The 23,957-nt window shown below is 43.9% G+C and overlaps 1 long non-coding RNA gene and 2 other non-coding genes across 3 annotated transcripts; 2 read left to right on the top strand and 1 right to left on the bottom strand.

The window, feature by feature from the left end:
- The first annotated feature begins 2,031 nt into the window (after window positions 1-2,031).
- Window positions 2,032-5,453, top strand: LOC148663034 (uncharacterized). The gene is made up of 3 exons (XR_015937129.1): window positions 2,032-2,076; window positions 4,344-4,417; window positions 5,386-5,453. It is a non-coding gene; the product is annotated as an uncharacterized LOC148663034 (long non-coding RNA).
- Window positions 5,454-19,447: 13,994 nt separating this feature from the next.
- Window positions 19,448-19,529, top strand: trnal-aag (transfer RNA leucine (anticodon AAG)). Its single transcript has one exon. It is a non-coding gene; the product is annotated as a tRNA-Leu (tRNA).
- A 1,013-nt stretch (window positions 19,530-20,542) lies between these two features.
- trnat-agu (transfer RNA threonine (anticodon AGU)) lies at window positions 20,543-20,616 on the bottom strand. The gene has a single exon. It is a non-coding gene; the product is annotated as a tRNA-Thr (tRNA).
- Between the last annotated feature and the right edge of the window lie 3,341 nt (window positions 20,617-23,957).

The following is a 23,957-nucleotide window of genomic DNA, read 5'->3' as shown; positions in this document are numbered from 1 at the left end:
AGTTGTATCGTGTCCTGGTGATTTCTCCCGTTTCGAACGGAGTTTAATGTCGCGTTTCTACTTTATTAGAGAGAGGCACTGAACTTTGGGGAACGTGACATCCACCCAGTATTACTAGTAGGTTGATACATATAAATGTTCTTTTTCCCCCCGTATTATACCTCGTGAAATATAACGACGGCCAACTCCTTAAGTCGAAATTTAAACCCTTCTCACGCTACAAGACAGTCCGTCAACATCGCCGCGGCCCGAAGCGCGACCTTCGGTATGACGTTGGCCGAAGGGGGTAGGGTAAGTACGTCACAGCCGGGGGAAGCCCCTATCACGTGAGAGGGGTGCGGCGGGCGACGAGCCCCCGGGGGCGAAGAGAAGCTGATTTGCGTGGGGTGTGGAAACACTACACGACCGGGCAAGCGAGCCGTTTTTTTTTGTTTTGTTTTTTCCAGAACATCAGAACAACCGCAGAGATGACCATCGATCCACTCCGGACGTTTCCTTTTTTGTCCTCTTTGGCCTCCAAAATAAAAAAAAAAACTGGGATCCATCGTGGCGTTGCCAAATTAAAACGTCAACCACTTTTCGGGCTTTCGTGCTGTCCATGATGAAACCGTCATGGTTGTGTAAGGATACGTTACGTCACAGACTGGCGGCGCTCGGACGTGAGGAGTGTCGTTACGTTTTTGAAACCCAAACCTGTAAGATTCAATTTCAACTCAGTTTTTTTATATAGCGCCTTTCACAACAAGAATGCCCCAAGGCCCCGAACAAAGGAGTTGTTCCACACCCCCGCCACCCTCTGTGTACAGTAGAGCCCCCCTGTCCTGACTGGAGGAGCTCACCCAGCTGTGTCTGGAGAGAAGCCGGGGTATCGGCTTCAACCACAGGGCTGGGCGGCTTGTTCCCCACTTCCACCACCCTCTGTGTACAGTAGAGCCTCCTGTCCTGACTGGAGGAGCTCACCCAGCTGTGTCTGGAGAGAAGCCAGGGTATCGGCTTCAACCACAGGGCTGGGCAGCTTGTTCCCCACCCCCACCCCCTTCTGTGTACAGAAGAGCCTCCTGTCCTGACTGGAGTGACAGTAGAGACGGGGTTCATGGGTTATCTGGAGGGGGACTTCGCTCCAACAAAACGCTCAGCCCTGCTGCTCCTACCTCGGACGGAAGACACTTTCCCCAGCTGCTTCATCGTCTTCTCCCTGCGGGAGACCGGCCGCCTGCCGGATCGGGGGGCGCTGTCGTCGGGGCGGGCCGCGGCCCCCTACGTCGAGGGGCTTTCGGGGGGCGCCCCGCTCGTCCTCGGCACCGGCGCCGCATTCTCTGCCGCCGCCACCACCGCCACCACCGGCGTCGGGCCGCGGGCCTCACCTGGAGGCAACACACCGGCTTCTTTTAACAGATCACCTCGGGAATCGGGAACAACGGAGCTGTGTGCGGCCGTCTGTACGGAGGGGTTCAGCGCGGGGGGGCTCCGGGCTCGGGTCTGGACCCGGGGGGGGGGGACTGTCTGTGTGGAGTCTGCATGTTCTCCCTGTGTTCTCCGGGTCCAAAGACAGGCTTTTGGGGTGATTGGCTTCTGGGAAAACTGGCCCTGGTGTGTGTGTGTCCTGTGATGGACTGGTGTCCTGTCCAGGGTGTGTGAGTGTGTGTGTCTGTGTGTCCTGTGAGGGACTGGTGTCCTGTCCAGGGTGTGTGAGTGTGTGTGTGTGTCCTGTGATGGACTGGGGTCCTGTCCAGGGTGTGTCAGGGTGTGTGTGTGTCCTGTGATGGACTGGTGTCCTGTCCAGGGTGTGTGAGTGTGTATGTCTGTGTGTCCTGTGATGGACAGATGATACCCAGCCTGGACACCCATGAGACACTGGCTTCCTCAGAAGACTCTCACGGAGGGCACACTGTCCCTAACCCGGGTCTAGAAGAAACTACAGTGATCTATAATTCCTGCGACTCGGAAGGGGTTAAGACGTCTATGTCCGGCGCCCGCGCCCGCGGACCGGCGGTTCGGCGTCGCGCTCCGCAGCTCGAGCTTCGGTGCGAGACAGGGCGGGAGGGAGTCGATGTGGCCTCGGCGCCATCTTTGCTGGTGAGTCAATTGTGACCGTTGCGGTACAATAAACCATCAATAAATCTTTTCCCACCCCGACCAGTATTTCTGTCGCGGCCCACGTCCCTTACAGTCGACAAACTATAAAAAAACAGTAGCCCTTCGCAACATTACACGCCATTTTTTTTATTTTAAACGTCCGTTAGATACGCAGGTGGCTCGATACCTGTCTTAACCTCGCCGGCGTCTTTATACCGGCAAGTGAATTTTATTTGGGGTCCCTCAGAATTGTGACAGAAATGTCAGTGAACCACAATAAAAAACGAAACTTTTTTTTTAAAGGCGGTGAATGGATTTTATGAGTAAGCGTGTAGCAACTAACGTAAGGAAAAAAAAGTTGTCTTTCCCTACGAAGACGTTTTGGTACAGGACTTTCTTTAAATATCAGTTGTGCATAGCGTTTTACAAAAAGTTGATGATAATCTTGGAGATAGTTGCAAAGGAAAATTGAGATAACTACCAAAACATTACGTGTGAAACGACAGGACAGAACTTTGAACCCACAAAGAAACAAAGGTATGAAATATTGCCTCGTCATGGGGGGTTGATAATTGTAATAAGTGTTCCTAATTTTCGTAAAGAAATGTATTTTATGGGAGTCACACGTGAGATTTAGTGTATATACGTTTCATATTGTGCATATATACGGGGTTAAAAAGTGGAATGAGTATGATTATAAACTTATGTGTCCTATAATCAGATAATTTTTGAACAAGCTTTGATTAGACAGGTGAAAAACAACATCAGATCCTTGTTTTTAATATATTCTCACGTCTGAATATCAGCTTCTGCCCTCTGGCCAACATTTCAGGGCTCCCAGATGTAGATCCCAAATTAAAACAAATATTCATTTGTTACCCTTATTAAAACAGTTAATAGAAGTGAGTGACCAGGGTAAATAAAGGTGGGTCAGTGTAAACTGTTTTTTCTGGACCAGACTTCGTCATGTGTGATACGTCATGACTTCTTATATTAAGTTTTATCTTTATATTTAGTTATACATGTGTAATAGTAATTTTATGTGTCCATAAAAAGGTTTCTCCAGGGGAAAATCAAGTTGGTTTTAAAACCGTGTTTCCTTTTTAGGGTACGTTTGCATTCCAAGTGTGGGGTTTTTGCCTTTTTATCATATTTCGGATGTGAATCTGTGGTATTTTTGCCTAGACAAGTTGCCTTTCTTATACGCAGAGGGATCTGCTCATGAGATGTCCGCTCGGTCCATTTCTGAGCTCAGTATAAGGTGTAGAAAGCATGACTGTCATCATAACCCGCCTCTCACCCTGGCCCGAGCCAGAAGCACGCCCCCTAGTGCAGGGTTAGAGGTGTGGAATAATGTTGTGACTATTGCTTCATCAATAACATGCTGATTGCATGTTTCTAGATGGATATAACAGAGATCTCAACTACTGAGGGGCTTTATTAATAATTGTTTACACTTATATAGCGCTTTTCTGCACACTCCACTCAAAGCGCTGCATAGGGAATGGGGAATCCCACTACCGCCACCAATGTACAGCCCCCACCTGGATGATGCGACGGCAGCCATAGTGCGCCAGAACGCTCCCCACACACCAGCTCTCAGTGGGGAGAAGAGCAGAGGGATGAAGCCAGTTCGGAGAGGGGGGTTATTAGGAGGCCATGATTGGTAAGGGCCAATGGGAAATTTGTCCAGGACGCCTGGGTTACACCCCTACTCTTTTCGAGAGACGCCCTGGGATTTTTAATGACCACAGAGAGTCAGGACCTCGGTTTTACGTCTCATCCGAAGGATGGCGCCTGTTTACAGTATGGTGTCCCCTGTCACTATACTGGGGTATCAGACCGCAGGGTGAGCGCCCCCCTGCTGTCCCACTAACACCTCTTCCACCTCTTATTAGCCAGTGAAAAATGGTAGCTTGCTCAGAGACACCGCAGGAAGACAGGAGTTTGTGATGAAAGTTCGAGAGGGATGGCCACACCCTAGTTCGGTCAGACTCGGCTGTCGATATTTTAGCAATCACTCCTGACTCCTCTCCTGAAACACTGTCAATACTGCACGTGATCCCCCTCTCTCCCACGCGTCCCTCTCCCACCCCGTCTCCACCTGTGTAGCTGCCCCCCCTGGTCACTCCTCCTCGCTGTGCAGGGGGGGTCCCAGCCTCCTCGTCCTCTGGCCAGGAGCCCTCAGCCAAGCGGGTTCAGCCAGATCATCACTCCATGATCCTTTCAGTATGCTAAATTCCTGGTGTTGTTTTTTTTCTCCCCAGAAAACTGACTGTCCGCCCCACCTCTGCGCTAAGTGGACGATGAAGTCAGGTTCCAGTGTGCCTGGTGTTTACAGGTAATACTTCAGACTGGTCGGCCTCACCTCGGGGTGTCTGGGCGTTTGATATTATACAGTTGCAATGCTGAGGCCTGTGACTGTGATGCTGTAAGGCTACAGGAGTCTCTCTGGAGATCCTGAGTGATTTCCGGCGTTCGTGTGGAAACACAGCCCAACCCTCCCGCAGTGTCCAGTCCGCAGAATTTCCTGGAGACGTGGTCTCGCCGATGGGCGACCCCGCCAGCGAGAGACTAGCTGAGGCACGATGTTCTGTACGGTTCAGTTAATTAGACGCGCACAGATGTTGAGCTCATCGTCCTTTTAATTGTGCCATCTATGCTAACTGTAGCCGAGATCGAACTATCAAGGTGACAGATCAATAATTTTTAATTAAATAGATGCATGATATTGCTAGCGCTGATGCAAGAGGCAAGTCAGAGGAACTGAACACAGAATGGATAGGAGTCGCAGTGAGTGAGAGAGGAATGAGCTAAATTATTTAAGAGGATTAAAACACTGAAGAACAGGAGACACAGTGAGAGAGAGGAGATCACAGGAAATACCTCAGTAACAAACATACTAACACACAGGACAGGAGACACAGCGAGAGAGAGGAGATCACAGAGAATCCCTCAGTAACAAACACACAGGACAGGAGACACAGCGAGAGAGAGGAGATCACAGAGAATCCCTCAGTAACAAACCCACAGGACAGGAGACACAGCGAGAGAGAAGAGATCACAGAGAATCCCTCAGTAACAAACCCACAGGACAGGAGACACAGCGAGAGAGAGGAAATCACAGGAAATACCTCAGTTTTAAGTGCAGACAACCGGACAGGAGACAGAGTGAGGAAGAGTAAATGAAACACAGTAGGATTGATAGGAGACGGGTTATGAAGAGATGGGACACACAGAGATGGAGAGAAGGGAGGCGACAGTTGAACTCGCTGGCTGAGTTAATTGACGCTGCTGTTTCTTTGGCAGATGAAGTCGGGGTCCAGAGTTTCGCTGACGTGGCAGAACCGTCCCAGCTCGGTCTCCTCCCATTCCTGCAGGTCAGTGCCCCTTCAGTCAGACCCTGTGTTCGGGGAGACACACGGGGAAGTTGCACACTGTGACAAAAGGCTCCAGAGACATCGCCGAACCACAGAATAGCTCCAGAGCATTTGTGCACCTTTTGGAATTCTTCACGTATAGTGAAAGGTGAAAATAAAACCAAGAATGGGTGACGCGTCTTTACACAGAGGCGGGTGGGGAACAAGCTGCCCAGCCTTGTTGTTGATGCCGATACCCTGGCTTCTCTGCAGATACAGGAGGATGAAATCATGGGTCCAATTAATCACTAACTACCAGACAGGCTTGAAAAACCGAATGGCGTTCTCTCGTTTTTAACCTTTCTTCAGTTCTTAGAAAACCTGCACGCAGAAAAAAAATAATTTGCATTTTTTTACAACTTCCAACGGTCAGGTCTGTGGGTATTTAAATCTGACTAGAATGTGTATTGCTCAAAATCTTTTGTTCACTATCAGTGTTGTTGTTTTTAGTGTCATTCTCATTACTCCTGTGGGTTTTATACTGTGGTAAAGAGTTAAAAAAGTCCTCACTTTGTGCTGCTCTCGGTTTGTTGACGGTGGCGTACTCCACATCACTGTTGGGTAGTGTGATGTCTGTAGAGAACAGGATACGGGTCAATACTTATGTTAACTTATACTATACAGGATAAGACTTACATTAACACCATACTGAACAACAGGGCTCACTGTTCACACTCGTATTGACACTGTACAGACAACAGGACTCACTGTTCACAGGCGTATTGACACTGTACAGACGACAGGACTCACTGTTCACGCTTGTATTCACGCTGTACACAACAGCAGGACTCACTATTATTACAAATGTTCACACTTGTGTTAAAACTGGACAGAGCAGCAAGAAGATATCGTGATGTTTTATTTCTGCTAGTTTAATAGATAGAAGTAAAAGATCCTCACTTTGTGCGGCTCGGGGTTTGTTGACTGTGGAGTATTCAACAGCAGTATCTGTCTGTTTTAATTCTGCAAAGAATAAAACACGTGTTCTCACCCGTTAACACTGTGCAGAGCAAGAAGGAATTCAATGAGTTAACACTGTACAGAACCGGACTCACTGTTCACACTCGTATTGACACTGTACAGAACCAGACTCACTGTCCACACTCGTATTGACACTGTACTGAACAACAGGACTCACTGTTCACACTCATATTGATACTTTTTTGATCAACAGGACTCACCGTTCACACTCGTATTGACACTTTGCTGAACAACAGGACTCATTGTTCACACTCGTATTGACACTGTACAGATAAGAGGACTCACCGTTCACACTTCTATTGATACTTTATTGATCAACAGGACTCACTGTTCACACTCGTGTCGACACTGTTCGCATTCGTATTGACACTGTACTGACCAACAGGACTCACTGTTCACTCTCGTATTGACACTGTACTGAACAACAGGACTCGTGTCGACACCGTTCACACTCGAAACGACGCTGCTCACACTCGTGTCGACACTTGACACTCGTATCCAGTAATGATTGCCCAACCCACCACTTAGCAGAGCTCCCGGTGGTGGGGCTGTGGTCCAGGGGCTCTGCCCCGACTTCACCTCGCACTGACCTAGCAAGCCCGCGCACCACAGGCGTCTCGCCGCCCCCCGCCGCTGCCGTTTGAGCCCTGCGAGCCCTTACATGCGAGAAGGCAAAACCTACTTCCGCCCGCGGGCCCGGGATCCTGGATCACGGAGTAATGGCATTCCTGCCGTGCTGCGGTTCCTGAAAGAGAGAGATAACGGTCAGGGAATCGTCGCTGAAGACGCGCGGCAGGTAGAGATAACGGTCAGGGAGGGGGCCGTGTCTGCCACCCGCAGGCCGCAGAGGCAGCAGGTTCGGGATCGTTCCACGCGGCCGAGAGAGAGGGGAAAGAGACGCGACATTTCGACTGTGGTCTTTTCCGGCTTCATGCGCCCGAAGGAGGCTCCGCGGCCGAAATGCCGCGTCTCTTTTCCTGTCCTTCCAGCGCAGGGATAAACCTTGACCTGCTCTGCTGCGGGTGAAGACAATTCGGCGTCGCTGGGTTTTTTAAAAAAACCCGCAGAGCCACTTCATACTTCTGACGACGATGGAATGGGAATATTTACAAGTCCTGTTCTAAAAGGTCTTCGGATCTCACCGTTACCGGCTGGGAGTGGGGTTTGCGCCAGGCAGTAGTCGGAGTCCGTTTTCTCCAGGCGTTCTGAAACAACCCAAAACACAGGGTGAGAGACCGCAGTTGTGAAATGAGTTGAAAGCCGATCGTGGGCCGCCCGTTTGCTAACTGAACCAGGCTTGCTCAGGCCGGATCCATTAAAACCCACAAACTTCATGAATACAGGCGACCAGCTTTGACTTTGCTGGACCTTTTATTGACCATCATATCGGACTGCTCCAGTGAGAACTCCGCATTACAGATCTCTCAAGGTCAAACTCACAGAAGAGCCACAGACAGACAGAGACCGGATCAGAGACACAGGGGAGAGTCAGGACGGTGAAGGAGTCCTCATGGAGGAGATCAGATACAGATGCAGCCATTCAAAATGCGCGGTAAAAACCCGCGGTACAGTAACCTACCCACAAGCCACCGCGGGGCACCGGAGGGCACCGCAGGGCAAGTGATTGGCTGGCCAAAATGACCGACAGGGGCACTCGTGGTGCATTGGTTGGTAGTGCAAAGATTTAACCATTTAATGTCTTTACTGTGCACATTTTAATCCGCTTAGTTTTGAATATTTATATGGATTTTACCACTAAAGGGAAATTTTAGTAGCTGAGCATAAAAAGAAGAGGAGCATAACGCATCTGAAGGTCATAAACGATATTAATTTAGGAACATAAACATTACTGTATGTATGTAAACTGTACTGTGTATGGCTGGTCTTGGTAGTTTAAAGAAAAAATACACACCAGTCTTCCATTTCTCCCTAAACATTTTAAGCATGAAAGTTTTATGAAACGGTACCCAAATATGCGATTGCTGTATAGAATGAATTTTAATTTAAAAAAATTATTTAACACGAACATTAAGCTGTTTACATCTTCCGCCTGAGAACAGTCACCCGTTGCTACCCAACGCAGAAACACAGCCACTAACTAGCAGAGAGAGGACATTAGCTACCCAATATGATAAAGAAATAAATGATTATTTTGTTTATTTCTTTTGCACATTTATTTGAACATTTCCATTGATTGTACAAGCGCTTGGAAACTGTCCAATCCCTAGTTCATCAAGCATTTACCGGTCTGGCGCCGGTCTGTGTCTTCCAGGATATAATGCCAGCGAACTCTTGTTTTTATGTCCACTATAACAGACAATCTCCTTTGCTTTTAACCGAGTGTTTAATAATTTCCTAAAATGAAAATGATTTACTTTATTCCCCTCACGGGATCAATAAAAGTATCTATCATCTGTCTAAACTATGGGACAGAATTCTGGGGTCTCCCCATACCAGAGATTATGGTAGGGCTTCAGAATGGTGATTGGCTGACACCATCTGACACCCCTCTGATTGGAGAAAAAAGACGTGCTGGTTTGCTATACATACTGTACCAGGAAGAGGATTTCTTTCTATTCAAAACGTGTATTTTAAAAGTTTAAGAAGTTAAAACCTTACAGCGTACACAGATTTCTAAACTGATCAGGATCGTTATCTTTGTCTTATGCATAATAATGTTCACCGCTCTGTCCAGCAAATTAATCATAAACTTTATTTTATATAGCGTTTTAAACGAATAAGTAATTAGATTGCTCATAAACCTAATCACTTGCTTTTTCTTTTTATTTAGGCTCAGATTTCAACTATAGATCGTATTATTAATAACCATAATAACAACCAACCAACAAAAACAACCATATAAACATAATACCAACCAAAAACATAGATAACAACCACAATACAAAATCAAATATATCAAACCATTTTACTCTCGCAAATTCCACCAATTATCATAATCCCGCCCCTTATGCAAAACCAAACCCTCCTCCCATCCCAGTTTATCCTCTTTATCATAAACAAAATCCACCTCAATTTTCAACATAAAGCATTACACAAAATCAATACCTCAACACTCCATACTCAACAACGATAATTCACAAACAGCCAGAACATGTAACTACACATTCCCAAACAGACCTAATTTCCATAGCCCCGCCCCTTATGCAAAACCAACATCCCTCCCCTGTTCTCTCTCTCCCCTGGCGGTTGTAATTGTTTTTATTTTCAAATAAATTTTAGCAAAGTCATGTATTTTAAAAATCTTAAGATTTTTATATTTATGTCTTTATTTAGTGGTTTCATTAGTGACAAAGGCTAAACTTTCTTGGAAAAATGTCTTTTATGTAAACCATGTTTGCTATTAATTCATTCAGGGCTAAAATATGTTCATTGTCTTCTAATAAAAGAAGGGTTCCTTTCACCGTAGTCGGGAGCCTAGCCTTTAACTAGTAAGTACTGTACTTACTGGGTTTTTGAGGGGGGGAGGTGTCTTTCGCTGGAAATCTCGCCTCCTACCCGTGAAACCGGTTCAATTCGTCACAGCCAGCACTCCTGCAGAGAGGGGGGTTGTACTTGCAGTGTATACAGTACACGCGTTATGCTCTTCGTTAATGTCTGTGAAGTTTTATTTAATCTCTGAGCCATACTGATTCTTCTGGAAGCCAGTTTCCGCCAGGGAGTAAAAAAAAAAAACACACTATGGTATTCTCTCCAATGCAGTGCAGTTAAAAACATACCTCTGATGCTGCTCCTAAATGAATATCGTTTATGACCATCAGAAGCTTTATGCTCCTTTTCTTTTTTCCAGTGGATTGAACAGGGAGAGGCATTTCATGATGTACTTTTCACTGATGAAACAACAGTGGCTCTGGAACAGTTTTCAACCAAGTCGTTTTATAAAAAGGGTAGATATGTACACGTTACTGAAGCTAAAAGTTTAGCCTTTGTCACTAATGTAACCACTAAATAAAGACATATAGAAATCCCTACGTTACAGACTGTATATGGCTGGTATTGGTAGTTTAAAGAAAAAATACACACCAGTATTCCACTTTCTCCCTAAACATTTTAAGCATCAGAGTCTTACATGTGGTTATTTCGGAAACGTTTGTACGTGCTCCTTCTGACCATGTTACTGTTTACTGTTACTGACCATATTAAGTTTAAGTGCCTGTGGGCACTTTTCCTGTCCGTGGGGGGTGGACCGTCTTTCATTAGAAGATTAGTCTGTTCTACTCTGAGAATGTAGAGGGGGTGGAAAGTGCCCGCGGTCATTTAATTAGTATTAAAATTCACACTGATTCCCTTGCGAAGATACGGACATAGGAATATTCGTGCGTGGTCAAAAAATGGCATAAAAACGACAAAGTGAAGGCTGTGAAAACATTCACAATGTACTTTATACACAAAGCAAATATACCCCCCCCCTCTCAATTTAATTCAAGCTGCTTTATTAGCATGACAGATGGGTACAATCAGTGTTGGGTATTTACTTTGCTTTGAGATGCCACTTTTAAAGGTGATATATAAAATCAAGGCTTTATTTTGCTTTAACTCCGCAAGTCTGAGTTCTTGTGTCTGTCCTATCCGAACCCGAAAGTATTACAATATGTATCTTTATAGCAGGTGGTGTACAGCTTTTTAGTATAGATTACACTTTTCTAAAATGTATTTAAAAAATAAAAACGATTACAATCTAATCTTTCCACTTTTGATCCCAAAATAAATCTAAACGGGGAGAAAGCTATGCTGAAAGTTTATTAAGATACTTAGAAGACAAAGATATCAATTTATGTGGCATTTGTCTGATTGTGAATCAAAAAACACATATATTTAAACCCGCATTTGCGATTTAAATCAAAACGTTATTTAAATCAATATAAATGTTTATATTGTAATGCCTAGGTGACTATTCATTGTTATTAAAATGACTTAAATCCGATCATGTTGTGATATTTAGAAATATAAATTTGTTTGGTGCGAGTGAGGTTTTATTTAATCTCTGACGCTGTGGTGGCCTGGCACGGTGAGGTGCGCTGGCAGCTGTGTGATGCAGTGGTGGTCGGGTATGTAGAGGTGCACTGGCAGCTGTGTGTTGTGATGCAGTGGTGGCCTGGCACGGTGAGGTGCGCTGGCAGCTGTGTGATGCAGTGGTGGTCGGGTATGTAGAGGTGCACTGGCAGCTGTGTGTTGTGATGCAGTGGTGGCCTGGCACGGTGAGGTGCGCTGGCAGCTGTGTGATGCAGTGGTGGTCGGGTATGTAGAGGTGCACTGGCAGCTGTGTGTTGTGACGCAGTGGTGGCCTGGCACGGTGAGGTGCGCTGGCAGCTGTGTGATGCAGTGGTGGCCTGGCACGGTGAGGTGCGCTTGCAGCTATGTGACGCAGTAGTGGCCTGGCACGGTGAGGTGCGCTGGCATATAATGAATATATTCATGTGCATCCAACACACAGTTCAGCTAGCAACTACACAAAATCTAAAATATGAGCTCTACTTGCCACTTACAATACCAACAGTACCAGCTAACTTCAGTAGTGACATTTTCATGGATCTTTTTAACAATAAAATTTACAACATCAGACTTCAGACACAATTAAACAGGCCTCAAAAAAGTCTGGTACAAACATTTTCAGCATGGTGAAACATGGTGAACATTTCCACCACTGCGTCACACCACACAGCTGCCAGCGCACCTCACCGTGCCAGGCCACCACTGCATCACACAGCTGCCAGCGCACCTCACCGTGCCAGGCCACCACTGCATCACACAGCTGCCAGCGCACCTCACCGTGCCAGGGCACCACTGCGTCACACCACACAGCTGCCAGCGCACCTCACCGTGCCAGGCCACCACTGCATCACACAGCTGCCAGCGCACCTCACCGTGCCAGACCACCACTGCGTCACAACACACAGCTGCCATCGCACTTCACCGTGCCAGGCCACCACTGCGTCACACCACACAGCTGCCAGCGCACCTCACCGTGCCAGGCCACCACTGCATCACACAGCTGCCAGCGCACCTCACCGTGCCAGGCCACCACTGCATCACACAGCTGCCAGCGCACCTCACTGTGCCAGGCCACCACTGCATCATACAGCTGCCAGGGCACCTCACCGTGTCAGGCCACCACTGTGTCACACATATTTCAGCGCCATATATTTCATGGATATTATGGAATATAATGGATGGATATCTTGGTTATCTTTCTAGTTCACAGGTTTGCATGCATAATTTAATTTTGAAAGCCACTGAGACATCAGGTACTACTGTTGTATTTATGAAAAAGAAACAAAACAAAAAACATACTAACAACTGTGCCATCCTACTCCTTAGTTAATACATTTTATTATTCATAAACAGTTAACATTGTTAGCAAAATATTTTGAATTATATTTAACCCTATTTTTTCTTTAGTTTTGTATTTAACTTATTATATGATAGTCAGACTTAATGTATATTTGAACAATGAAAATATATTTTTACAAGATTTTACATTAAGCACTTAAAATTAATATGGTTAATAATAGTAAACTGTAACATGCTGTAACAAGATCGGTTAAACTGCGAAGAAAATGCTTTCAGAGAAAATGTTTCAGGTGTGAAGAACATAGATCTCCAATGCAATTTCAACCAAACCTGTTCCCACACACCCTGCCCCCACTACCATTAGAATATACACAAACATTTTAGCGTTTCATTCTGAGCAGAAGACCCTCACACCTAAAGAGTGCTGGCTGTGACGAATTAAACCGGTTTTACAGGTTTCAATCACAGACCATGTGACATGGGACTCGGTAAACTACAGTAACACCGTATTTGATAACGCTATAAAAACGCTATAAAATAATGTGACTTAGCACAGAACAAGTTTACAGCACAGTACAAAAATAAATGCTGACCATGACTTTAGAAGCATAAATTGCCTTACACTCAATTTAAACACAAGCTGTCTTTAGCCCTCTAAGCTGGTTCATACAGAAATGTAGAGATCCAGGCTCAGAACACACAGCTTCATTAGCGAATACATATGCAGGACAACTAGAGAAGATGTTTTACAGAGGATGGATTTTTAGAAACATCCCATCAGACATCCCATCATATTCACAACGTGAAATCTAGAAAATAATATTACGTAACCAAAATCCGCAATATGGAAACATAACCTGTGTAATTGTTGATAGATGATGTACTCGTAACATTTTTTCAAGACAAACTACAACATTTAAAAAATGACTTGTATGTACTTGATATCTCTAATCAATCCACGGGTCCCAGCACAAAACGAAACGAAAACGCATATCGTTTCGCGGTTCTTATTAGTTGCTCAAAAGTAATTTGACCGTATGAAATGCATAATATAAACCTTGAAACATACAGTGCCTTGCGAAAGTATTCGGCCCCCTTGAACTTTTCAACCTTTTGCCACATTTCAGGCTTCAAACATAAAGATATAAATTTTTTATTTTATGTGAAGAATCACCAACAAGTGGGACACAATTGTGAAGTGGAACGAAATCTATTGGATTTTTGAAACTTTTTTAACTAATAAAAAAATGAAAAGTGGGGCGTGCAAAATTATTCGGCCCCCTTGCGTTAATACTTTGTAGAGCCACCTTTTGCTGCGATTACAGCTGCAAGTCGCTTGGGGTATGTCTCTATCAGTTTTGCACATCGAGGGACTGAAATCTTGCCCATTCTTCCTTGCAAAACAGCTCGAGCTCAGTGAGGTTGGATGGAGAGCGTTTGTGAACAGCAGTTTTCAGCTCTTTCCACAGATTCTCGATTGGATTCAGGTCTGGACTTTGACTTGGCCATTCAAACACCTGGATACGTTTATTTGTGAACCATTCCTTTGTAGATTTTGCTGTATGTTTGGGATCATTGTCTTGTTGGAAGATAAATCTCCGTCCCAGTTTCAGGTCTTTTGCAGACTCCAACAGGTTTTCATCCAGAATGGTCCTGTATTTGGCTGCATCCATCTTCCCCTCAATTTTAACCATCTTCCCTGTCCCTGCTGAAGAAAAGCAGGCCCAAACCATGATGTTGCCACCACCATGTTTGACAGTGGGGATGGTGTGTTGAGGGTGATGAGCTGTGTTGCTTTTACGCCAAACATATCGTTTTGCATTGTGGCCAAAAAGTTCGATTTTGGTTTCATCTGACCAGAGCACCTTCTTCCACATGTTTGGGGTGTCTCCCAGGTGGCTTGTGGCAAACTTTAGACGAGACTTTTTATGGATATCTTTGAGAAATGGCTTTTTTTCTTGCCACTCTTCCATAAAGGCCAGATTTGTGCAGTGTAAGACTGATTGTTGTCCTATGGACAGACTCTCCCACCTCAGCTGTAGTTCTCTGCAGTTCATCCAGAGTGATCATGGGCCTCTTGGCTGCATCTCTGATCAGTCTTCTCCTTGTCTGAGCTGAAAGTTTAGAGGGACGGCCAGGTCTTGGTAGATTTGCAGTGGTCTGATACTCCTTCCATTTCAAGATGATCGCTTGCACAGTGCTCCTTGGGATGTTTGAAGCTTGGGAAATCTTTTTGTATCCAAATCCAGCTTTAAACTTCTCCACAACAGTATTACGGACCTGCCTGGTGTGTTCCTTGGTCTTCATGATGCTCTCTGCGCTTTCAACAGAACCTTGAGACTATCACAGAGCAGGTGCATTTATACAGAGACTTGATTACACACAGGTGGATTCTATTTATCACCATCAGTCATTTAGGACAACATTGGATCATTCAGAGATCCTCGCTGAACTTCTGGAGTGACTTTGCTGCACTGAAAGTAAAGGGGCCGAATAATTTTGCACGCCCCACTTTTCATTTTTTTATTAGTTAAAAAAGTTTCAAAAATCCAAGTTCCACTTCACAATTGTGTCCCACTTGTTGGTGATTCTTCACATAAAATAAAAAATTTATATCTTTATGTTTGAAGCCTGAAATGTGGCAAAAGGTTGAAAAGTTCAAGGGGGCCGAATACTTTCGCAAGGCACTGTATATTGTGAGCATTTTAGTGTAATTTTAAAATAGGACTATCAATGCTCCTGACTTTTAAACCTGTATTTATTCTGACATTATTCTCTCCACCTGCAGATGAGGGAGGTATTTGATTTTAAATTTGTTGATTTGAGGGGAAAATATACATGAATTTCCTTGTATGTATCACCAGTGGGAAACTTGGCATTTTTGGATGAATTGCAGTCTTTACTGCAAGGCCTTCAGACTGATATAGAAATGACTGGAGATTTAAATGACACATTTTGATAAATCAGACAGGAACAGCATAACATCTAAAATGACAGAACCCTGTACTGAAGTAATGAAAAATTTCTGGCACATTCATAATAAATACAATTTATTTAATTTAAAGCATAAAATTTGCTTTAAAAAGAAAACCACAATTTGTACGATATCATATTTCAATATCAACGTTCAGATGAAGAATTTGAGGATTTGAATATCAATGGAGAGTACATTGAGTTTGGGACAATGTTTGCATCTGAATAATCCTTCCTTCTGGAAAGAAGGAAAAAAAAGTTTTGAGTCTCAGTCTTCAGGATCCCCCCCAAAAAACGTGCAAATTTGTTCCCGATTTATTTTGGATAAAGATATAACTCTCATAGAAGATACATTTTATCAGTTGAATGCAGTCGATACTTTTGACTTTTTATATGATGATAGGACCTACACTTAGGGCTCAGTACTGATAACACTGCTGCTATTGATGGAGTAAAAATAAGTGATGTACTGGCAGTTTTTTTTTTCTGAGGCAAGAAGTCCTAGAACACCTCCTATAAAAATGTTAAGATTCAGAGCAAGAAAAATTTTTCCACGTCACCTAATGCTATTGCATTAACGAGGCTGAAGTTGGCTTCTTATTCGCCAGCTGCTGCTTTGCGTTTTTCGTTCCATCTTAAATGCTGCTGCTGTGATGTTATGTCGTCTTTCGCCTGTAGATGGCTCTCTACAGTCATTTTTAAAAAGACTTATCCGGATGTATTACTGTACATTTCCTCAGTAAAGGGGAATATGTAAGTAGAGACTGTCCAAATTGCATTTTTGTATGAAACACATTTCAGAAACACAACTCACAATAAAACAAACTGGCATGTTATACCACGAGTAAATAAGACAAAGGCAAAACGTAGATTCACTGGCACTTTCTGCATATTTTTCACGACCTTGCCTTCTGATCATAAAAAGTCTCAAACTCTTGCATTTTACAAGAAATTTTAATATAGCAGTTTTAAATGGAACATTTAGAACATGGCATATGAGACTATATGGTTAACTGAGGATGAGCAGAGGGTGATCGAACCTACCTCCTGGTTATAAAAATGTCTAAAAATTCTGACACAGATGTGTGAGAGACAATGGAAAAGACTATCAAAATCCTGAACTTCAGGACATTGTACTGTACCGTTTTTTAAATACGACCCTCTGAACATGGCATGAGAGAATACATTGTCAAATGGTAAATGCAATGTTTGCTATATTTCTAGGGCCCTCCCTCCTGATTTTAAAATAATCTCATATTTCTGACATCAAGGGGTGAGACACAATATAACAGACTGTCAAAATCCTGAACTTCAGGACATTTTATGATACTATTTTAAAAATATGACCCTCTGAGCATGGCATGTGAGAAAATGTCATGTGAGAATGCATTGGGAAAAGGTGAATGCAATTTCTGCTGAATTGCTATGGCCCTCCCTCCTGATTACAAACTTGTCTCACAATTCTGAGACTGAGGTGTGAGACACAATGTAACATACACTATTAAATTGTGAAGTACAAGAGATTATACTGTTACGTTTTTTTTTAATATTGACCCTCTGGCATGTGAGGACTTGTAGTCAACAAAATAGCACACATTCTGCCAATTTGCTTTGTCCCTCCTTCCTCGTTACCAAAACATCTTAGTATACCGACACTAAGGTAAAATATAGCTCACTGTGTATATAATGAAGAAGCGGATGTTAGTTTCTCATCTGCATGTTGCAGAGCCTTATGCAACTCGTACCAACAGTTGGGGTTTGATCCCTGCACGGGCTATTAGTTGAAAGACCATTGTAAATGACGTGTAACAGATTTATCCAGCTGGCTTTTATGTTTCATACTAAATTGCTATCTTGAAACCAAAATAATTAGAAATATGGAACACAACTGTTGTTCCCCATGAAGGAAAGCTGTTTTACACTGACGTCACTCCTTTTTATTTAATCCAGATTTTAAAAACAACTCCGCCCTATCAAAGGAAAATGTTACACAAAACATGGAAAGCACACTCTGAATCCATCTGTATATTTGATTTCCGCCATCCGTTCAAGGCTGCCTATGTTAATCGTAAGTGTATAGATGAAACATTTAATATATTGTTCAATTTAAATCAAAATGCTTTACTACTACAAGAGAGAAGTATAGTATGGAGGATGCGACAAATGTGTGATTTCTTGGAAGAAAACTACTTTTCTTTGCGTTCGAAATTAATTCGAAACAATTGACACACAAACCCTTTGTCTTTTTTAAAGAGATTATATCTTTAAACAGACAAATGTATAAAATGTGTTTTTTTTACCTAGAGATTTTGGACAGGGGCGATGTATTACTAGTAGAGGCTGCCGACTAACAATGTACTGTCTGGAGATCAGCTCCATTTGCAGTAAAAAAACGTGCGTAACAAAGCTGGAGAGCAGCTGTACTTGTGCTCAGTAGTCAGTATGGTGCTGAGGGTTCAATACTGGCGTTGTTGTATTAGCACGAGCTGCACAGGCTCTGAATCAGACCATTTCAATTAGTCTGATCAGTGCAGGACAAGTTAATGTAGAATTATTGCTTTGTCTGTCTCTTGTTTGTATATAAATGGATGTCTCTGATAACTTAATGTTAGTTTTTATTTTAGTTTTAGTTTTACGATGTAGGTCATGCATTGATATATGACATGTCTCATTCCTGATTCAGCTCATGCTCCATAGGAGAGAAGAGATTCCTCCTGTTTCTCGTACAACCCTATCAGAACAGAAGCCCATGTCACCCAGCTCTGATTCAAGATCGAGTTGCATCTTCAACATTTTGTTTTTGTTTCTGATCATAATTTTCTTTAGTTATGATCAATATTGAACTTTTTCTAAGTAAAACAAAACTAATCAAACATGCAGGCAGATTTTTGAAAAGTATTAGGAGTTGACAGGGCGCTCCTTCGGAATAGTCGTCAGAAAATGTGAGAAAAGGAAAGTTACGTAAACTCTCACACACAGCATTAAAGACTGGAATCTGATCATAAAAAAACTAGCTGTCTCCCCGTCGGTAATCAAAACCCGGTTTCCCGTGTGACAGGCAGGGACACAAACAACTTTACTAACTAGGAACGCTTGCTAGCTATTAGGAGGCATTTACTCTTAAATATGTTACTGTTTTGGGTTTCGAATTTAATTTTCCCGATACCAGTTTTTTACAAAAGTAAAGGCACACAGCACATGTGTGGCACATCACGTCCAAGTTTAGTGACAACTAACTCAGAGATTGTAAGCTGGGTAGTTTAAGATCACTTTTTTTAAAGGTTCAAGCAGACCCAAATACCTTTGTGTAATCGTTTTTCATAAAGTGTAATTGTATTATAGCATGTGCCCTTGATGATTTTCTTGATACGTTATATGTGCTCTTGTTTGTATTGTATGTAGTTTTGTTGTTCAAATAAAACGTAAAAGACACAACGTTCCGTATGCGGCTGCTGTAAAAATAAAATGACATCAAGGGTGCTGTACACAGAGGTCTGAAACCTGCTCCACAGAAGATCTTTATCCAAAGGTGTTAAGGAAGTCGAGATCTCGCCATGAGAGGGGAAGCATCTCAGAAAAAGCAGGTGCAGTCGGTTCCACAGTCATAACGCCACTGAGTCGGGCAACAAGAGCAAAACCCACCTGGCTTCCTCCGGGCAAGTAATGAGACAAAGAGACAGCGCACATAGGGTAGTGTGGCCGAGTGGTCTAAAGCGCTGGATTAAGGCTCTAGTCTCTTCGGGGGCGTGGGTTTGAATCCCACCGCTGCCAGGTGCTTCTGTCGAGACCCCCTTTCAGCTGGCTTCAGACGAAAGGGAGGGTACTGCTTTTTGGCAGTCTCTCGAGAAACTAAGCAAAGTGTTTAAAGATACTTTTTCAGCTTGACATCAAGGCACAAAACAAAAACCTTCTTGCGTCCTCTCAACCCAAAAGCGCTTTGCCACTTTTTGCGTTAAGCAGGGAACGACGTCTGCCCAGATCACTTTTTTGTCAATGCAAATCGTAGTGTGCCCTCCGTTTTAATGTTGGCTGTGCTGGCGTGCTGCTTCTGTCTGTGAAACTTGAATGTTCTGCTTCTTCACACCAAATCGTCGGCGGGGGTTGAGCTTGTTAAATCTTTGCGCATAGCGCTCCTTTGGAAGTACTTTGTCCAAGTTCAAAAGCGATCGTGGGATTTACTTCATGCGTGCAAAAACCATGCCTCGCACGGCAGATTTAAATGGGGAATGGAGCCTGCTTCTTGCTGTTTTTCCTGTGGTTGCAGTTACAAAGTTGATCGTGCTTTCACATTCTGTTAACAGTATTCACTGGCTGAGCTTTATCAGTTGGTTCGTAAAGGAATCTCTGCTTCGGTTCCAGAAAAGTCATCTGTAGTGTGTTTTTTTCCGTGCCCATGGCAGTCTTTTAAAGCTGGTAGTAATGGCGGCGAAGTTAATTTTTTATCCTCTTTAAAAGAATAAGGACGGGCTGGGGCGAGCTCCATTTACCACTCTTTCAGCTAACCGCCGAACTCGCGAACTGATTACACTGCAGAGCCACAGGCGCCTCGCTTTTCTCCATTCTCTGGGTTAGGGTGAAAAAAAAACTTTGCTGGTATTAGCTGGCCTGCTGGGAGTACCTCTTCTTCACTGATAAGCAAGATTTGTGTTTCATCTTTCGCAAGCTGTATAGATTTCTTTCAAAACAAGTTGTTCCAGAAAGGAAACGAACACTTGCATTCACCTGAATTAAAAGGCATGGGATTTGACCATAAGGATAAATTCTGTACAGTAAGACAGGAAGAAAGGCACCGCTGGGAATCGGACCCAGGATCTCCTGTTTACTAGACAGGCGCTTTAGCCAACTAAGCCACGGCGCCGGCAAAGTGCTGTCCTTTGACAGCCACTTGGACACGTCTCAACTGCTCTGAGACATCTGCGTTCGGTGTGCACCGAGCCTGCTCGCCTTGCAAGTTGCCTCATTTACATGCGATAGCTCCACCACTAAGAGAAAGGATGAGAAATGGCTTTTATCTGGCACTTTTCATGTCAGAGGATCTCAATCTGCTTTCCGTGTGCAAGAGGATGTCCAACTCATGTAGCTAAAGACGTAGACGACAGTGTTCCACTGAAATCTTGATCTCACAACCCTCGGCATGACTCCGCTGTGTTCTGCTTTAGACAAAGGGGGGAAAAGACTTCTTTCATCACACGTTTTGCACTGTTTGCAGTGCTCTTTCTTAAATGAAAACCAGGAATCGGCACCATATGAGGTGAGACTAGATAATATTGTAACAAGTAGCCTCGCCATTTCATGCGTGACGTGAGCAAAGTGTAATTCCTGTCTTTATAGTGTGCTTGTTAGAGACATAGCTGGCACCCAGAGCGCTTTAAATCCGGGAGTCAGCAGCCCAAGACAAGAGAGCTTCCTTCGTCTATGTTTTTTGCGTGAAGGGGGGAAACCATGCGTGTGCTGCAAACGATCTTAGTATCGAAGTGCCGTCCCAGATAACCGATCCGAACAATCTGCTTTACAGAGGAGCACTGCCGGAGCTTATCGTTGGCAAACTGAAGACCAGGCCGACCTGTTCTGTGACTCTTGAACACTGAATCTCAAGGTTGTGAATTCAAGCTCCACGCTGGCGGGAAATTCCATAGGTAATGATTACATTTTCTTGCATGCTAATCAAAAGAAATATTAAGAAACTTTCCCCGATACCAGTTTTTTACAAAAGTAAAGGCACACGGCACATGTGTGCCACATCACGTCCGAGTTTAGTGACAACTACCTCAGAGATTGTAAGCTGGGTAGTTTCAGATCAGATCCCTTTTTTTATCAAAGGTTCAAGTAAACCCGAATACTTTTGCAAGAGACATTTCAGAATCCCAGTCAAATCCAGTACGATTGCTGGATCCCTCGAATTCGACTGAACTATAGCACAGATCTGCAGTCCACCATTGGAATACTGTGGGTGTGTTGTATAAGCCATACCGCCCAAAATAGTTCTAAAACAGGAGATGCATCCTCGTTTAGGAATGTGATATAAAGTGAAATGGTCTGGGAAGAGTCCTACGTTTGAACAGTTCAAAATAGACGTAAAGGGGTATTTACCGACTCTTTCGAAATGTAAGAACAAGCTGTGTGGACCTTATTTTTATTTACCTCGTGTAATCGTTTTTCATAAAGTGTAATTGTATTATAGCATGTGCCCCTGATGATTTTCTTGATACGTTATATGTGCTCTTGTTTGTATTGTATGTAGTTTTGTTGTTCAAATAAAACATAAAAGACACAACTTTCCGGATGCGGCTGCTGTAAAAATAAAATGACATCAAGGGTGCTGTACGCAGAGGTCTGAAACCTGCTCCGCAGACAGATCACTTTTGTGTCAATGCAAATCGTAGTGTGCCCTCCGTTTTAATGTTGGCTGTGCTAGCGTGCTGCTTCTGTCTGTGAAACTTGAATGTTCTGCTTCTTCACACCGAATCGTTGGCGGGGGTTGAGCTTGTTAAATCTTTGCGCATAGCGCCCCTTTTGGAAGTACTTTGTCCAAGTTCAAAAGCGATCGTGGGATTTACTTCATGCATTCAAAAAGCATGCCTCGCACGACAGATTTAAATGGGGAATGGAGCCTGCTTCTTGCTGTTTTTCCTATGGTTGCAGTTACAAAGTTGATCGTGCTTTCACATTCTGTTAACAGTATTCACTGGCTGAGCTTTATCAGTTGGTTCGTAAAGGAATCTCTGCTTCGGTTCCAGAAAAGTCATCTGTAGTGTGTTTTTTTCCGTGCCCATGGCAGTCTTTTAAAGCTGGTAGTAATGGCGGCGAAGTTAATTTTTTATCCTCTTTAAAAGAATAAGGACGGGCTGGGGCGAGCTCCATTTACCACTCTTTCAGCTAACCGCCGAACTCGCGAACTGATTACACTGCAGAGCCACAGGCGCCTCGCTTTTCTCCATTCTCTGGGTTAGGGTGAAAAAAAAACTTTGCTGGTATTAGCTGGAGTGCTGGGAGTACCTCTTCTTCACTGATAAGCAAGATTTGTGTTTCATCTTTCGCAAGCTGTATAGATTTCTTTCAAAACAAGTTGTTCCAGAAAGGAAACGAACACTTGCATTCACCTGAATTAAAAGGCATGGGATTTGCCCGTAAGGATAAATTCTGTACAGTAAGACAGGAAGAAAGGCACCACTGGGAATCGGACCCAGGATCTCCTGTTTACTAGGCAGGCGCTTTAGCCAACTAAGCCACGGCGCTGGCGAAGTGCTGTCCTTTGACAGCCACTTGGACACGTCTCAACTGCTCTGAGACATCTGCGTTCGGTGTGCACCGAGCCTGCTCGCCTTGCAAGTTGCCTCATTTACATGCGATAGCTCCACCACTAAGAGAAAGGATGAGAAATGGCTTTTATCTGGCACTTTTCATGTCAGAGGATCTCAATCTGCTTTCCGTGTACAAGAGGATGTCCAACTCATGTAGCTAAAGACATAGACGACAGAGCTCCACTGAAGTCTTGATCTCACAACCCTCGGCATGACTCCGCTGTGTTCTGCTTTAGACAAAGGGGGGAAAAGACTTCTTTCATCACACGTTTTGCACTGTTTACGGTGTTTGCAGTGCTCTTTCTTAAATGAAAACCAGGAATCGGCACCATATGAGGTGAGACTAGATAATATTGGAACAAGTAGCCTCGCCATTTCATGCGTGACGTGAGCAAAGTGTAATTCCTGTCTTTATAGTGTGCTTGTTAGAGACTTAGCTGGCACCCAGAGCGCTTTAAATCTGGGAGTCAGCAGCCCAAGACAAGAGAGCTTCCTTCGTCTATGTTTTTTGCGTGAAGGGGGAAACCATGCGTGTGCTGCAAACGATCTTAGTATCGAAGTGCCGTCCCACATAACCGATCCGAACAATCTGCTTTACAGAGGAGCACTGCCGGAGCTTATCGTTGGCAAACTGAAGACTAGGCCGACCTCTTCTGTGACTCTTGAACACTGAGTCTCAAGGTTGTGAATTCAAGCTCCACGCTGGCGGGAAATTCCATAGGTTATGATCAAATTTTCTTGCATGCTAATCAAAAGAAATATTAAGAAACTTTTCCCAAAACAAGTTTCACAGTGACTTTGTAGGTGACATTTTCCTGATGAGAATAAGGTTTCGTATGCGATCAATAACAGCACCAGAATAAAATACCGGAAAGAAATGACCTGTCACTAAGAGAAT

The sequence above is a fragment of the Lepisosteus platostomus genome, chromosome 5 (assembly GCF_059453375.1).
Source record: "Lepisosteus platostomus isolate fLepPlt1 chromosome 5, fLepPlt1.hap1, whole genome shotgun sequence".
Classification (NCBI taxonomy): domain Eukaryota; kingdom Metazoa; phylum Chordata; class Actinopteri; order Semionotiformes; family Lepisosteidae; genus Lepisosteus; species Lepisosteus platostomus.
Note: the sequence above shows the minus strand (reverse complement) of the source record. Positions and strands in the feature narration are given on the sequence as shown.